The following is a 6592-nucleotide window of genomic DNA, read 5'->3' on the forward strand; positions in this document are numbered from 1 at the left end:
TTAATATGATCCTCATTTAGTTCCTCCAAGCCGCAGCTACTCTTCTGGGTTTATTATGCATCCCCATTATTCCTGCCCAATGCAGCAGCTTCTCGCTTCCTGTTATTACTGATCCCCAAGTTCCTGCCAAGGCAGCAAGCTACTCTCTGGGTTTTTATGGATCCCCATTAGTTCCTTGCCAAAGGCAGCAGCTACCTCTTCCGGGTTATTATGGAATCCCCATAGTTCCTGCCAAGGTACAGCAAGCTACTCTTCCTGGTGTTTATTATGGATTCCTCATTAGTTCCTGCCCAGGCAACAATACTCTTCCTGGTTTATATGGATCCCGATTAGTTCCTGCCAAGCAGCCAGCTTATCTTCCTTGGTTTAATATGGATCCCATTAGTTTCTGCCAATCACGTCACTTGTAATTCATTCGTTGTGTTTAATCATGGGAGCAAGGACATTATATTCCTTCTAGCTTGAGGCAAACATGACCAGGCCGCGACCTCTTCCTGGGGTTTATTTGGATCCTCCATCTAATTCCTGCCGAAGGCAGACGACTTCTTCTTGCCTGGGGTCTATTATGGGATCCCCCATTATTCTGCCAGCAGCAGCTACTCTTCGGTTTATTATAGGATCCCCAGTAGTTCCGCCAAGCAGCCAGCTACTCTTCCTGTTTAATTTATGATCCTCATAGTTCCTTCCAAGCCAGCAGGCTACTCTCCTGGGTTATTATATCTCCATTAGTTCCTCCCAAGCGCAGCTACTCCTCCTGTATTAGGAGCCTCATTAGTTCCGTGCCAAGCAGCAGCTACCTCCTGTTAGTTATGGATCCCATTATTCCTCCAAGGCAGCAGCTACTCTTCCTGGTGTTATTAGATCCTCATTAAGTTCCTGCCAAGCAGCAGCACATCTTCCTGCGTTATTATGGTCCTCATTAGTCCTGCCAAGCAGCAGCTACTCTTCCTGGGTTATTATGATCCCTTCGTATTATTCCTCCAAGCACAGCTACTCTTTCCGGGTTATTAGATCCCCATTAGTTCCTGCCAAGGCAGCAGCTACTCTTCCTGTTTATTATGATCCTCCATTAGTTTCCTGCCAACAGCAACGCTACTCTCCTTTTATTATGATCCCAAATATCCTCTCAAGCAGCAATAACTCTTCCTGGTTTATTATGATCCCATTATTCCTGCAAAGCACAGTACTCTTCCTGGGTTATATTATGATCCCATTATTCCGTCCAAGGCAGCAGCTACTCTTCCTGGTTTATTATTGATCCCCATTAGTTCCTCCAAGAGACCTACTCTCCTGGGTCCAGCGAGAGATTAAGCGGATATTATACAATAAAAAAAATATTAACTTTTCACAACACATTAAGGTGTGCCCCTCAGCCCACTACTCTACACCACATATCTACACGCGGATGGGGAAAACTAGCATAACCGGGATAATCATGAAACGACAGTAAAGCAAAGACTCCTGCTGCTACCTTCCTCTCCAACCATGATCGTGAAAGGAAACCGTCGTTCAGACATGGTCCTTGTTTCCCAAACTGTCTGCTCATATCTAGGTGCGTGTGTTTGTAACAGACGTCAGTGAACACCTGGACATTATAAACACCACTAAACCACACAAAACATCAACACCCACATACAGAAACAATCTAACACCACATACAGAGAACATTCTAACAACCACTATACAGAAACATCTAACTACCCTATGCAGAGAACATCTAACACACATACAGCACAGAGAACATCTAACACCACTATACAGAGAACATCTAAACACTATACAGAAGAACATCTAATCACCGACTATACACAAAACATCTAACACCACTATACAGAAAACATCTAACACCACTATACAGAGAACATCTACACCACTATACAGAAAATCTAATACCACTATACTGAGAACATTCTAACACCCACTATGCCCAGGAACATCTAACACCCACAACAGAAACATCTAACACCCACTTATACAGAGAAACATCTTAACATCCGAACTGATCAGAAGACGACATCTAAACACCAACTAATACAGCACAGAGAACATCTTAACACCGCTACTATTATATCAGAGAAACATCTAACGACCAGCGTACGAGGAGAACATCTAACACCACTATATCTAGGCCACAGAGAAACATCTAACACCACTAATAGTACAAGCATATCATCAACGACCACACTATACAGAGAACATCAACACCACTATACAGAGAAGCGATCTAAACACCACTATACAGCACAGAGAACATCTAAACACCACTATATTATACAGAGAAGCGTCGTAACAACCACTATACAGTACAGTAGAACATTGCTATAACACCACTATACAGAGAACATCTAACACCACTTTTACAGTCGCAGAGAACATCTAAACACCACTATACAGTACATAAAGGCATCTCACACCGCTATGACTAGAGAGAACAAGTCTAACAACCATATAGCAGAGGAACATCTAACACCACTTATACATACAGTACAGAGAACACTTACACCAAACTATACAGACAGAGAACCATCGAACACCACTATGCAGAGAAACATCTAACACCACTATACCATACAAGACATCTTAACACCACTATACATACATAAACATCTAACACCACTATAACCAGTACTCAAGAATATCTGAAGCACCACTATACAGTACAGAAACATCTAACACCACCTTATACAGTACACCATAACATCTAACACCACTATGACATACAGAAACATCTAACACCACAACTACAGGAGAACATCTAACACCACTATACGAGATACAGCTAACACCAACTATACAGAGAAACATACATAACAACGCTACTATAACGAGTACAGAAACATCTAACACCACTAGTACAGAAAATCATCTAATCACCACTAACAGAAACCAATCACAGCACTAGACAGAGAACATCTAACACCACTATAACAGAGAAATCTAAACACCCTATACCAGCACAGAAACACAACACCACCTATACATACAGAAACTCTAACACCACTACTACATCATCTATATATAGCATCTAATCTACTGCTTATCTATTAACAGACACACAGAGAACATCTTAACTACCTCACGTCATGATCACACAGAGCAACATCTTCATACAACCACTGATACAGAGGAACAAAATCTTATATACAGCATCTATGCCACAGATACACTCGTAGCACCTACTATACAGGAAACATCGGAGACACCACATTATACAGAAGTACTCTCAACCAAGAGCCAACGTGTACACCCCCCCCAGAATACTAGCACCACCTATACAGAGGGACATTCTATACACCCCGGATACAGAGAACACGTAACATCACACTATACAGAGACATTCTGAGACACACTATACAGAGAACATTGGAACACACTATACAGATCTGAACAATCTTTAATACCACTTATACAGCAGCAGGAGAACATCTACACACACTATACAGAAACATCTAACACCACTTATAGCGAGAGAACATCTAAACAGCACTAATTTTCTGTTTTTTCAGAGAAAATCTGAGAGCACCACTTACAGAGAACAATCTTAAACACCCACTTATAGCAAAACATCTAACACCACTCTTACAGAGAACATATCGTCCCACAGTCACCAGACAAACAAACTGGATGTTATACAATACAACAGGACTAATCAACGCCTTGCAAATGGAAGAACGCTTGTGAAACATATTATCAACCATTGTAGAATAACCGTAATGATTTCTGTATTCCAATAATCAGTCTATGACTTGTATTCATGAATCTTAGAAATGGTACAGACTAGGCTAATAACTACGACAGTATCATTCCAATCAATTATCGTGATATAACATAACATGTGTTAGCTTGAATTAATTTAAACCCAGCTCGGAGGGATATTCATTTTAGAGATGATTAATTACAGATGATTAACACAACACTCGGCATCCTATTGCCAATGACACGTATCAGACTAAATACGCCACTACACGATTGACTACTCTTGCATTCCTAATTGCTCCACATGAACGACAGACAAATATGTTACCCTGTACAATACACATCTGCACCTTTGTCAATGAACAAACAGACACATGAACTATACTGTACAGTTAACCACTGATCTGTGTGGAAATCCTGCACACAAAGCCGTCGCTGTGAGGCCCTACTCTGTGAATTCTTCTCAGTGACGTACCCAGCCAAACCTGCGCGGACCGGAGGAGTCATACGATCTACAAGCGGTCACATTCAGGCGATTCAACCTCGCTTCCGTTACTGTCGCGCTGCTGTTTCCCAACCCCATGCGATTCTAGTAGATAAAAGGGTCAGAGAGACTACTAATTCCAAGTATCTACTCTGCTGAGATATCTCTATGTTATATCTATGGCGTAGCAATTTTGTAATGAGGCCACAGCTGCACTGGCTGTACAAATCACTTCCAGCTTGCTGTTCGCGTGCATTTGCTGTGCAACCCGCCTAGAAAAGCCGTAACCAACAAATAAAAATATCTTGAAATGGGTTAGGAGAAGATTATTGACTACTGCATTATTTTCTTGTTGTTGTGTGGAATTGGAATAGAATAGTGCAGCAGATCCAACTTATAGCATGACACTAGCGCGCACAATCTATGCTGACAATCATGAAGTAGCGTTGACCCCAGTAATGACTTTAGATTGCCCCAAACAACGAGTAAAACATTGGTGATTTTGCACCGCAGTATACATAGCAGTAGTCTTCTAGTAAAAATCCGTTGATGTGAATGTGAGGTCTATTTAGTTTACGTTATTATGACGATACACATAGTGAGAATACATGAGATAGTGCAAGAGTTTCCACAAAAAACAGTGTGGCAGTTATCATTCGATTATCGTACTGCGAGAGCAAAAATTATGTTCATAATGCTTCGAGTTCCTATCTATGATTTTCATTTATCATCTTTAGCTCTATACTCCACGATTAATAAAACCCTCTCTTTCCTTAGTTATTGCATTGTTACCATCCACCCACACCCCCCTGTCTCCCTCAACAACAAGCCCAATCCGTCAGGCATGGACCTCTACAACGTAGTTGAAAGGCGTTCGAACAGCACTGCTAATACCCCCATATGCTTCGCACGAAGAACAATAAAACTACATAGCATAGTAAACCACGAGCAACATATAATACCTGGACAAGTAACTAAGAACATAGTCAACGTCAAAATAGTTTTCCACACTACAAGTTTGACCAATGATGAGTGATTGTGGACACCGTGCTCTGTCGACCATCTCATTCCGACATCATGGCATTAATTATAGATGGCGTTGCTCTCCCTTTGCTCTATAAGCAGCTCTCCCACTCTTCTGGAGCTTTCTCACTAGAGTTGGAAACATTGCTGCTTAAACACCCTCACTCTCTTCTTGAATGTGCCTCTCTGTTCCACTTAGCATTTGGCAAACATTGATCAGTATAACAGCCTCCCACTCTTCATGGGTGAAAGCTCATGACTTTCCCCTCATATATGTCTGACTACTCAATGCTTGCTGCTATATTAACACACATAATGTCCCACAGTCACCAGACAAACAAACTGGATGTTATACAATACAACAGGACTAATAACGCCTTGCAAAAGAGAACGCTTGTGAAAAGATATTAAAACGCATTTGTAGAATAACCGGTAATGATTGTCTGTATTCGTCATATATCAGTCTATGACTTGTATCATTGTTATACTTATAATTTAGAGACTAAAGGCTAAAACTAGACATATCATCCAATCAAAGTCTGTATATTAATACATGGTGTTAGTTGAATTAATGAAACCAGCTCGGAGGGAATCATTGGAATGATAATTACAGGATATTAACACACACTCGCATCCTATTGTCCAATGAACGACAGACAAATACCCTGTACAGATACACTGGCATCCTATTGTCCAATGAACGACAAGCAAACATACTGTACAGATACACTGGCTCCCTATTGTCCAATGAACGACAGGCAAATATACTGTACAGATACACTGGCATCCTGTCGTCCAATGAACGACAGGCAAATATACTGTACAGTTAACCACTGATCTGTGTGGAAGATCCCTGCACCACAAAGCCGTCTCTGTGAGGCCACCGGTGGAATCTTCCAATTACCCAGCCAACCTGCGTCGGGCCGAGTCAGACGAGCTGACAACGCACATTCAGGCTGGATTCAACCGCGCTTCTTACTGTCGCTGCTGTTTCCCAACCCAGATTAAAATGAGAGGAAGATAAATTCCAAGGATCTACTCTGCTGAGAGATCTATGTTATATCTATGGGAGAATTTGTAATGAGGCCACAGCTGCACTGGCCTGTACAAATCACTTCCAGCTTTCTGTTCTGCGTGCATTGGTGCGTGTGCACCCCATATGGAAAAGAGTCGTGAAAATCAAATATAAAAATCTTGAATGGTAGGAGAAGATTATTTCTACWGATTTTTTTTTGTTGTTGTTGTGAATTTGAATATATAGTATTACAATAACATGACACAGCCATCACTATGCTTGACAATATGAAGAGTTGGTACTCAGTAATGAGCTGTTTTGGATTTGCCCCAAACATAAAACTTTGTATTCAGGCCCATACTAAGTATCTGGTA

Source organism: Salvelinus sp. IW2-2015, unplaced genomic scaffold (genome assembly GCF_002910315.2).
Source record: "Salvelinus sp. IW2-2015 unplaced genomic scaffold, ASM291031v2 Un_scaffold1612, whole genome shotgun sequence".
Lineage (NCBI taxonomy): Eukaryota > Metazoa > Chordata > Actinopteri > Salmoniformes > Salmonidae > Salvelinus > Salvelinus sp. IW2-2015.